Source organism: Pinus tabuliformis, chromosome 1_1 (genome assembly GCF_031772625.1).
Source record: "Pinus tabuliformis cultivar Carrire ecotype Pingquan chromosome 1_1, CPIR1, whole genome shotgun sequence".
In the NCBI taxonomy this organism is placed as follows: Eukaryota; Viridiplantae; Streptophyta; class Pinopsida; order Pinales; family Pinaceae; genus Pinus; species Pinus tabuliformis.
In genome coordinates this window covers 716,750,216-716,762,896 of record NC_142297.1, presented here as the reverse complement: position 1 = coordinate 716,762,896, position 12,681 = coordinate 716,750,216, and positions in this window count along the sequence as shown.

Below are 12,681 nucleotides of genomic sequence, written 5' to 3'. Positions count from 1 at the left end.
GCATTGTGGTGCCTAAACTGTTGAGAGACCGATGGATAGATTTCCCTAGTCAGGAATCTAGTCCATGACATTATGGTGCCTAAACTCTTCATTGTTCATATAGTTTGAGATCTTCCATTGTATTTGTATACTTTTAATACCTCCCTAGCTAAGAGGGAGTGTTGGGAAATGTAACTAGGTTTGGTCTTCATTAATGTATTTGAGTCATCATAAAATGTACTTGTCAAAAGAATAAATAAAATATTTTTTTATTATTGTATCAATGACTTTTTAAAGCATGGGTTTCATGCTTGGGTCATCAGTATATTAGTCAAGGTCCCCATTGTGGACTCCTAGGATTAATATTGAGTCAATAAAGTCGTTGTACATTTAAAGAGACCCTTCTTGGGATTTTCAATCATGTAAAAAGGTTTATTATTGAGTCAAATGTAATTTATGTAACCTTCACACCAAGTCGACCTAAAGGAAATTAAGTCAGCCTAAGGACACCAATTCAACCTCACTTGGAGCCTATAAATACAAGGAGATCGAATTCATTTGGAGCATCTCATCTCAAGCAAGTTCGATATCTCTAAGAAAGCTTAAGAAGTGTGAAGTGGGTCAAAAGAGTCTAAAGGAAGTGAGAGTTGGGTCAAGTCTAAGGATGAGGAAGAAGTCAAAGTTTTGGAGCTACTCTCTCTTTGTTTCGTGCCCTATTTTGGGAGATCAAAGTCTTCCAAGTGTTGTTGCTGCCAGTTGTTTCCTAATGTCATAAGTTGTTGCATAATCGATGTTGCTAGGGTAGAAATGTTGTTGTAAAGGGGTCGGAGATATGGAAGGTTGACTTGGTGTGGAGGGAAGGTTTGGTATTTGTCTAGGTTGAAGAGTCTCAAATAATACTATTGAAGGAAGAGAAATTTTGACTGGATTTTCCCTCGAGGGGGGCTTTGCCCTAGCATAGTGCCTACATCTTGTGTCTTGTGTTTTTTTGTGATCTTCATACACACCTAATATGGTAATTTCTTGATGAAAGATAAGAGAATAAAGAAGTAAAAGAAGCCAACATAACTCACAAGTAATTGTCAAGAAAGAGGATTCAAACCATAATCTACTTGCATTGATTTCTCAATAGCTCTGATACCAATTGTTAGACTAAATATTACACTAAGAGGGGGGGGTGAATTAGTGCAACAACCATTTCAAAAATTTAAAAGCATTTCAACAATAAACGAATATATAGTAGCAGCATGCATCATAATAGTAAATAAAATAGCGCATCAAGTAAAAATTATCATATAAACACATGGGAAGACCAAATTTTACATGGAAACCCTTACGGGAGAAAACCTCAAATCATTTTATCTTCAATCTTCAATTTACAATGTTTACTAGAACCAACCATAAGGAGGCATCCATCCCCTAAAAATGCAAGCATTGACTTGCTTTAGGCCACAACTTGATTAATGCACTAAACTCAAAATGATGCAAGCACCAACTTGTTGTAGGCAACAACTTGATTTAGGCACAAACCTCTAATTATGTAGGCAACAACCCAATTTAGGCACCAACCTCTAATGATGTAGGTAATAACTTGACTAAGGAACTAACCTCTGATAGAGGCACTTACTTCCTTCACAAACCAGTGGACCATGTTTCAAAATTTTCAGATTAGGTCCACAAACATTAAAATCATTTTCTTGCCATAAACATACTCATTTCAACATTGTCATGGACTACACATGAGCTTGTAACAACTTGTAAATTAATCTGGTCACACATCATCTTTCCTAGAGCCTGTTTCGGCCATGTGTATAACACTTGCTCATAAACTTGCAACCTATTCATAAACCCTTAAAGAATTCCAAAGCACATAATGTGGCTTCATGACATCAAAAATTAATCTTCATAACCCTTGAATTGATCACAATAAAAATTTTCCCATCTTCCCTTTTTCAAAATTCAATTTGGCTTCAACATGACCACAAAAACCATAGAAAACCATATAAAAACTTAAATGTTTGACAAAAATGGCCCTTTCAGGTCATGCTATACAAAATAATTTTTTGATGACAATATTTCTACAAAATGTACTCTTTTGACCTCTTAACTATTTGACAGAATGTAAATTTGCAGATAAAAATAAAAAAAAAATTTTTGACCTCATGAGCTATCAAATTCAAACTTGCAACCTCGACTACACAATACAAGTCTAAGACCAATTGAATTTCTCATCATTTCCTAAAGTATCATCCATATAAATTAATTATATTCATAAATGACCATACTCAGAATGGAGGGGTGCATAATCTAATCCCAAGACCAATCAACATATCCAACTTCCACGTCACTTTTCCCAAGTTCAACTTTGTAACTATTGACAAAATAAGGTTGTGGATTAACATAACTTATCAAAGTTTACAACTGATAATGAATCCTTCCAAGATCAACGTGTTTAAAGGAACTATGCCAATCACGGAGACATGTTGCATACAAACCAAACGTCATTGCTCGTCATCACATTTTAATGACAATGAAATGAACTCATGAAGAAATTAAAAACTACCACAGAAACCATAGAACACTAAACCATCCAAGCCAACATTAGAACTCAAACTTAATTTTTTGTTTGAATTTATGTTTATTGGAATCATGATCATCTGTATATATACACAACTATGTGGACCTGGACACATAGGGGTTGGCATTGGAGTTGATTGGAGACTTAACCATATGACCCTCTTAACCTTTGTTCACACCTATAATCCCAGAGTTTAAAACCATATGATCATAACTATCAACCATGTGACATTGGTCATGAACCAAAGACACTAGAGCTTATCCCTTTTAAAATTTGACCATGCCATGAGACCATGTCCTGAGGGGTCCATGACCATCAATATGGTGATGTCAACATGATGTCATCATACCATGTGGTGATCCATGACTGGTGCCATGTGTCATGCATTTGTGACTATTTGAAAAATAAAAAATCATCAATTGTACTTGACATATGGTCCCTAGTGGTGCCATGTCAACTTGTTAATGTTATCATCATGATGTGTCAAGCCATGTCATTGCCACTTTATCTTTACTTCAAGGTCATCTCCTCTCAACTTGTAGGCAGTCGCCACATGTCATGATACCGCATTGTCATCACCGCATCCAACCACAAATTTTCATGTGTCATAATATTTCCATGTCATTAGGCTTTGCGGTACTCATGCTGCCACATCATCAGAAAAATCCATGTCATCACTTACTACCATGTCATTATCTTAATTCAAGCATAACCCACCACGTGTCACTGTCATCATCCTTTTCATGTCTACCACATTAGAATTGAATGTGCAAGGGAGACCACATGGCATCAAAATTAACAGTCCATGTGTCACTATGAGACTAGGTCAATGTGGAGGGGCGACCCACATTAAACCTCGAGAAAGTTGATACATCATCGGTTTTTCATGAGAATTTTAATGACCATATCCAATAGAAGATGCTTGATCTTTAATGGGTTATGTGGTATGCATGTTTATGAGACATTTGTCATAAAATTCATCACATAACCATATATCCACCCAAAAAAATGTTCGTTGTTTAATAAATTTGGTGGTGTTCAATAAATTTTGTGTTTTTGGTCCTCATTATAACTACCAACTTCAAACAATCATAACTTCTCATTCAGGAGGTGTTTCTGCAAGAGTGATATACTGTTGCAAAGGTCTTACATAACACTATCAATAAGTCCATCCATAGTCTCATTAGGACATCATGAATTTGACAAAAACTCAATAAAATTAAAACCTCTTTTACTTCACTTGATGAGGGCATGCAATAAATTAGGGCATCATACCAGTTCCTTTGATTTATGAATGACATTGTTGCTTCCTTAGGCATCCCGTTTGACATAAATGACATTGTTTGTCATCAATGACAAAATTGAGGGCATGCAATAGATTAGGGCATCCTACCACTTCCTTTGATTTATGAATGACACTGTTGCTTCATTAGGCATCCCCTTTGACATAAATGACATTGTTTGTCATCAGTGACAAAATTATGTGTAACTCTACAATGTTATTGACTTGCAAGTTATGTAGTAACAGAAACATGATTTTGAGGTGATATATTTGAAGTGATCAGTGGTGAATATCTATAGTCATTTGTAGTAAATATTTACATTTATTTTCTTTCTATGGTGGTAGTTGTATTGCTTTTAATTCTTCAACTTTGTGCAAGGTTATGGTTATACTTTGTAGTTCACATATGGGTGCATATTCTTCTCTTCTCATTTATGTTCTTTTTATTTCAACTATGAGGACTTCACCACATATGCCAAAACCTCAACCTAGCAAGGGTAGGCCCAGCAAGTCACTATATATAGTCCTTATTATTATATAAAATCATGAGAAAAAAGGAGAACAAAAATGGAGGCTAGATTACAAAAAAAAGGGGAAAACATAAAAAAATCAATCCAAGAAGGAGAGGTGTAAAAAATTGAAAATTGATTGATCAGATTAAAGAGTTTGAAGAAAAAATAAATAATAATTTGGCACTAAGTAATATGAAAAATAAATTGGATATCAAATCCATTAAAGAGGAAAAGTATAGGTTTATTAAGTTGAATCATAAGCATAAAAAAGAGCTTTGAATATCATAATTGTTGGTGTAAAAGAGCAAAAAGATGAGGAAACACTAGAAATATTAAAGATGAAATTAAAAATAATTAACAAATTCAAAAAACTTATCTCCTAGAAGCAAAGAGGTTGGGAAAAATAATCTAAAATAAAGATAACTTGATCCATGTTAAGGTAAGTTGTAATGACCATAAATATGGAAGACCTATTAATCTCCAAATATTAAAGGGTTTAAAAATATTTATAAATGAAGACCTCATTCCAACAAACAAAGTTGAGTTAAGAAAAGAAGTTCAAAAGGTAAAGGAAGCTAGATTGAAAGGGAAGAGGGAAATTATTATAAATAAAAAATCTATTATTAGAGATAGAGACCATATTGATAATAACAAATTGGAATTTGGGATTCTAAAAATCCTTTTTTGGAATTCTCGTTGATTTCCATGGTGTAAAGGTCCTATGGTGTGTTGGATCCAAAGTGAATTTGCTATTTTTTCTAGTGAAAACCTGAGAGTGTGATGAGTCTAACGTCCCTCACATAGAATGATTTATTTTTTGTGGTTGGCAGGGAACAAGAAATCCTATCGTAGAGATATTGGAGAAATAACATGTTATATAAAAAGAATGTTTCTCCTCACATTCAACCTCATAAGATATAACTTTTCAATGAATACATTTCGATAGATATCTAAGACATCAATGCTAAGATGATTTATATAGTAATTTATTTTTTCGAACCTATTAGTTATACCCTTTAACAATATATTCATGTCTAAGGAATGAAGGTAATATCTTCTTATTGGGAGACATTAATGTTATAACTACAACTAACCAAGTTTTCTTCTAATCAATAATTACAACCCTAATCATTTATGGCTAGATGAAGACCTTTTTTAGCTAATAGATACAAAATAAAATATGAATACCTGACAAAAAATGTGCTTGGTATTGAGCTAGTCAAGCTTTGTAGTTCTCTAGACCTTATAATTTTCAATGGTGTAACGAAGTAACCAGACTCCAACCAGATGACTTGTATTCATGGTCTCGATGGTAATGTCTTGGAATATGTGATATTAAATACCCTTATGTCCAACCAAATAGTTAATTTTGACGTCTTAAATGACCATGAGCCTGAATCCTATCATAGACCTTTAACCCTAACTCTTAACTTTGTCATGTATAAAATTCTTTATTATAAAAATTTTAACAATCAAATGAACATCACTTTTAATAAAAGTAAATTTGATCTCTTCTTAAAGGGTTTAAATAGGAATTTAAACCTCCTACTTATAACGAAAACATCAAATACCTCTATTATAATTTTTCTACAACCCTTTCTACTTCTATTAACAAGTTATCTATCAAAATGTCATATAAAACAAAAAATAGAACTACCAACCCTTGGTATGTTAATGAATGTAAAACTGCTTGAAAAAAACATTAGATATGCTTTAAATGAAGCTTTAAAATGGACATTTTGCATATGTGTTATATTCTTTGCACAACTATCCATACACTTTATACAATATGTGATGTGCAATGGGGGGTCATGGGAGTGGGGAAGGGGAGGGGCAATAGTGCCCCAAATTTTATTTTTTGGGTAGTTTTGCATTTGTTTCCAGCACACGAGTTTGGCTAAAAGCGATTTTTCCCATGGGTTTGTAGTTTTGGTTAAGAAACTATGGTTGTATTCAAATCTAGCGTAAATGGATTAATGGTATATGGATGTCAAAGTATATATTGTATTGTAATATTTTAACATATATCAAATATCTTGTTGGTTTTCCTGGTTTGAGTTTCGAGGATAAAATTGCTGCGTTAATGCGTGTATTTTTCATGGCATCTTTTTTGTTTTTAAGAACATGTTTGCAGTGATTAATTATACAGGGTTAAAACCTAAATTTGGTATTAGAGAAATTTTAGCTTCAATGGGACACTTTTTTTGTTTGAGGGGTTTGGATCATATCTATGGTAGAACTTGTTACAGTAGTGGATCCATGGAAGTGATTCTTGAGGTAAAATTAAATGGCTAGTAGGCTTAAAGCTATAGATCGAGAAATTCAATGGGTAGAGTTTTGATTTGTGGAGGCTCAAAATGGAAGACTTGTTGGTGGACAAAGATCAATAGATCTTTGTGGATTTAGCTTTTGAGACGATGGAGATGTAAACATGAGAATGGACCAAGTTGGATCAAAAGGAAAACAAAACAATACGATTGTGTCTCTTAGATTCAATATTATTGAATGTTTCAAGGGAAGCTACAATAAAGGATTTGTGGGACAAGTTAGGGGCTTTGTACCAATCTATATCCCTAGTGAACAAATTGTTTCTGCAAGAAAAACTATATAACTTGAGGATTAACGATGGAGACTTGATCATAGAGAATATGAATGCCTTCAATACATTATATGTTGATGTAACAACCTTGGGTTGATTTTCCATGTAAATAAAATAAAACCAAGGTCATGGGACATGTATTCCAAGCTAAATTGCAGGAAAACATTATAGTGGGCATCACTTGTGGTTTATCAATGACTATGGAAATTGGTAAAGGCAAAGAGGCAATAAATGACAATTTAATATAAGAAATAAGGAAAATAGGAGAAAAGGAAGGTGAAGAGACACAAATATGGATGCCAAGGAAAATGAAGGAAATTGAAAGAAAAAGGAAATGAAAACAAATAAAAGAGGAGAGAAATAATTGTAGCTCTCTTTTTATACTCTTCTTCCACATTCTTCCATACTCTTACACACTCACACACTTAGAGCATTCTAGCATTCACTTGGACTTGGAGAGAAGCGAGCAAGGGAATTCGTGGGCAACGAAGAAGAAGGTTGGAAGAGCAAATACAACAGGTGGAAATTGCAGGTAACATGTTACATGTGTGATTTCATTGTTGAGATTTGAATGCATGGTACATGAATTTGGTTATTTGGTTGTTTTACTATCATTGGCATGGGATTTTCCTGGATTGACAGTGGTTTCAACCTTGCTTTTCCATTTCCTAGATAGGCATGGTGTACTGGGTTCCTTGTTTTGGTTTAAGCTTTAGATGACTTTTAGACTTTGGACTTCGATTGTGGTGATCTCAGGAAAATTCCCAATGGTCGAGGGTAAAGATGGGCTTTCTCTTGGAACTCTTGACAGAAGGGTCGAGACAGGAAAAATCCTCTAGGTATGGTGAAGAAAGTTAGAGGCATTGGATCTTGTTTTGGTATTAGTGATTTCTAGATTGGTTTAGGTGAAATCAATTTGGTTGAGGGTCGAGGTGGTTTGGCCTTTGGAAGCCCTGGTTGGTTCTATTTTGGTTCAACCCATAAGATCTCACATTCATGGTTGGAATATGGCACGAGGATGATTGGCTAAAAGAGAGATTTGGTTCAGCCTAATTTATGGTCGAGTAAGTCCCTGACTTGGTTGGAATTTTCATATGTTAAGATGAGCTACTTTCTTATTGTGATCAATGATCAGATGTATTGATTATTGTGTTTATTTTATGACTGGTTTGTGATGGATTCATTCTGGTTAAATGTTGGTTATAAGCATGGTTAATTCTTGTAGTATAATGTGCTCTTGTTATGGATCTTACTTATGGATTCATAAGTTAATGAATGATTATGTGAATGCATGGGCTAACTAGTGTTTGATGCAACTAGATTGAGAAGGAATTGAGCCTTCTTGATGAACATCTGATGAAACTAATGAAAATAGATGTTTGTATAAATGAATAATTTGGACCTCCAACTTCTCAGGGTCGTAAATTTGGCATAAAAACTTCGTTTGGCTATCTTGATACTTTGTTTCGAAGATCTCCTCGACGAGGAAACAAATAGAGTTAGTGAAAAATATTTTGACACTTTTCGAGTCTCTCCGTTTTCCTTGAAAATGTTGTTTAGTACCTCAAAATGGACTGAGAAGTTTAGAACCTTAAAAACTACCAAAAATAGAAAGTTGTGTTAAATCTAAGGAAACAAAATTGAAAATAAATATCGTTGGGTCAATTTAAGCTAATAACAATGTGATCATGTGGCACTAGGTGTTTGTAGTCGGTTCTAAACATGTGGACATCATTTTCCATAAGTGCATCTTGGAAATTAGGTCACACATAGTAACTCTCATCTCATGTTTACCCTGGTGAGCAGTTTAAAGTGTGTAAATGTGGGGTGGGTGTTACTGTTGATAATAAGATTTCAGGTGATGGTAAGTGCATTACTTTGTTATGTTCTCTACCAAACCTGCATGATAATCTAGTTGTTTCCATAGGTAGTAAATAAATTAGTTTAAGATTTAATGAAATAGTATTATATTTATTATCATAGGAGATGAGACAAAAAAACATGGAAAACTAGAACAAATATGCCTTGTTTATAAGAGGACACTCCTAGAATAGAAATAAAAATAAGTCCTCAAGTACGAATCTCTAAATCCCCAAGAAAGTTTGTATAGTTATGATGGAGATGTTAAAATAAAGGGCATTATAAGAAAGATCGTAGCTGCAAAATTGCTAAGAAAGGGAAAAGCCCTGAAGATGCTCATTTTGTAGAAGAGAAAACATCCTTAGATAAAGGAGAGAAAGTGTATTTGGTTTTTCAAATTGCACATGTAGATCATGAGGCATGGTTAGTCAACTTAGGCCCTTTCATATGACTCCTCACAAGGAGTGGTTTTGTGAATACGAAAATATGATGACGATGATGTTTTCACTAGAGATGAGTCATCATCCTGAATCATAGGACAAGGAAAAGTCTGGTTGAAGCTCATGGGTGGAAGGATTAAAACACACCATGTTGTACTACATATCCTAGGATTTCTAATAGATTTTATTTTTGTAAGCAAGATTAGTGATGTAAGTGTAAAAACAATGTTTGAAAATGATACCTACAAGATGGTTTGAGGAGCAATGGTATTGCTAAGGAGAGTTCAGAATGTAACTCTATATAAGTTGTTGGGAAGAATTCTTAATGATGGGTGCAACAATTCCATTGTTCCTAAAAGTGGAACTAAAGAGGGAAAAACTCCTTTGGCCTTTTGAGAAAAGACAATGTTGTGGCATTAAATATAGCGACATATTGGAGAAAAAGGTCTTTAGGTACCACATGGTAATGGTATGGTAGAAGGTATGTCTAATTTCTCTTTGGATTTTGATTTCTTGTGAACATTTTTTATATGGAAAGAAGAATTAGGTAAGATTGTTCTTTGGTTCTACGAGGTTAGAGGGAATATTACAATCGATGCACAATGATGTGTTTAGACTTGTGTTGGTTTTGTCACTGCGTACATGTGTATTCTGTCTCATTTATAGATGAATTCTTGAAGAATATATGGATTTATTTCCTTAGGAAGAAATATAAAGTCTTTGAGAAATTCAAAAAATTTAAGGCTCTTGTGGAAAATTAAATAGAGAAGAAAATTAAGGTGTTGAGGATAGATAATAGCGGAGAATTCTACAAAAATAAATTCAAAGAATTTTGTAATAAATGTGGTGTAACAAAGTAGAAGGCTACTTCATACACACCTCATCAAAATGGAGTTGTAGAAAGGAAAAACATGACCTTGATGGAGAAAGCATGGAGCATGCTGAACGGTGTTGAGTTAGGACAAGAATTCTGAATAAAGGTAATAAATATTTCATGTTACCTAGTAATTAGATTACTCTCATTAGCAAAAGATGATAAGACTCTACATGAGGTGTGGACTAATAATACAACTTCTCTTAAACAGCTTAGGTTATATGGCTCTAATGCTTATGTACATGTTTCAAAGGAGAATAGGAATAGGCTAGATAAGAAAGTTTAGAAATGTATCTTCATTGTATATAAAGATGGTCTTTAAGGTCATAAGCTTTAGAACCCAAAAACTAAGAAGGTGGTGTATAGTCGAGATGTGGTATTTAGAGAAGTCAAAGATGTTGTTCAATAGGAAGTCCTACCAAGGGAGAGAACCAAAAAAGTGCTCATTTGAATTGAAGGATGATGAATCAAACTCTATAGAAGAAAAAGAATTAGAAGAATAAGAACCACAAACTTTGGTACTGAGGAGATCAGTTTAGGAAAAAAGGCAGCCAGAAAGGTATACTCCACCTAATTTTCATTCAAGTTTTGCTTTGTTTATTATTGATGATGATCCTAAAACTATTAGGGAGACAATGGATTTAGAGGATGGGAAACTTTGGAAAAAAGGCCATGGTTAAAGAAATCGAAGCCTTGGAGAAAAATTCGACTTGGTATTTAGTGGAGTTACTGGTTAGAAGAAAACCCTTTAGTAGGAGGCTTGGATGACTGAGGGAAGGCATATGTTGTGTCTATTCAATTTATGAGCAGCATTAAGGGATTTTACTGGGAGCTGGATAACTTGTGAGCTAAAGCTTTGTGTAATCCGAAGATATTTCCACTTGTATGATAATACAGATAGCGGGCTTTTAGCTGAGGCTTTCCCCAGAGTATTCTTCTGTGTTCATGTGTGATTGATTTCTCATTCTCTGTTATATGTGTTCTATTTGATCTTGCTCAAAATCGATTAAGCTTCTGCAAGTTTGACTGTAGAAGTAGATCAAGTATTTTGCTTTAGTACATTGCATTATCAGGTGTTCTACAATGATAAATTCTACAGTTGAGCTACGACTATTTTTGTCTGCAAGAACTAATATGTTCTCTTGACTCTCATGAACGACTATATGGTAAACTTGTTTTTAGAAGAGGAATGTTGGTTAATGGAAATGACACCCCCGAAAGCGGCCTCTGTCGAGACCTTTTGTTTCTCTTGGGGTTCTCGCTTGGTAACCCGGAGAGAATTTGTCTAGATTTTCATATGGGGAAGGCGGGTTAGAATCTCTGGTCTTGGTCTCAGGAAAGATAGGTCTCGGTGTATCGCGGCCTACTAGGACATCCTATGGGGTTTCCATAGTGGCGGTAGGAACAAGCCTATTAAGCTGTTTTGGGGGAGTAGGTGGCCTCGGAAGGAAGATGTCCTAGTTAAGTGTGGAGGGGTAGAAGTTGCATCTGATTTGGCGACAAGGCTGATAAACCTCCATCCTGTGCCGAGTCTGGACTTGAACAAGGGGCGCAGTAACAAATGCGATAATTGGGGTAGCAGTCACAGTAGGGATATATTTCTGATAAATTCCCTATCCAACTCCTTTGTCGGGACCCAGGGTAGGGTAGCAATTCCATTCATCCATCCTGAGAAGCATTCCCTTGGTCGTTGGGGTGGCGACACACAAGGTTGGGTTGCAATTGCAGTCGGGTGGAGAAGCAAAGAAACCTCGTGGGCGCTAGGTACCTGGGTTTTTCAAATTTTAATAGGAAACCACCGGAACAATGACGAGGTCAAAAATCTCCATTTCTTTGAGGAGGGATGGGGGAACTTGGGTGTTAATGGGGGCTATTATAGTTCTCTAAGCAGGGATCGACTTAAGAAGGCCACACCAGAAGCCCCACTTGGGAGAGGGGAAGCCTGAGGTTACTCTATTTAAAATTATGTTGACTTACAAGATTATTTTCTTGGTTTCTGTTTTAAGTAAAATAACAAGCAGAGTGCAGAGAATTTTGGAGTCTCGAAACTTTATCCATGCTCCAGCCCAAGAAAAGGTGTGTCACTCGGAAAAGGAGGAAGAAATACAGAAGGAGGTCAGGATGGAAAATGAAGGTAACCAACCGGGAAAGAAAATAAACATAGGGACGGGAAAGGCCAAAAAAAGGCGAAAGGATTGGAACCGACTTCTAGCAGAGGACCGAGAAAAAGAGGAAGGAAAACTAGGAAGGAGAGTATGCAAAACCTAATCAATGCATACGTCGTCGAAACACTGTCGGAGGTGAAAGCAGTAATATCCGAATGGGAAAGAGAGCTAAACAATAACATAGTAAATCAAGAGATTGAAGCAGAGGATTGGGAAACAATGGTTAAAGACCCCGGGAACACCAGAGGACGCCAAACATTGTTCCGCCAAACAATTCAACAATATTGGGTTATGAAGAATGTCCTGGCCCACGCAATGACAACCTATAAGGAAAGAGAAGAACCAGAGGAAGATAGACCAGTTGAGTCAAGCATGAAGAATCTGCAAAGGGA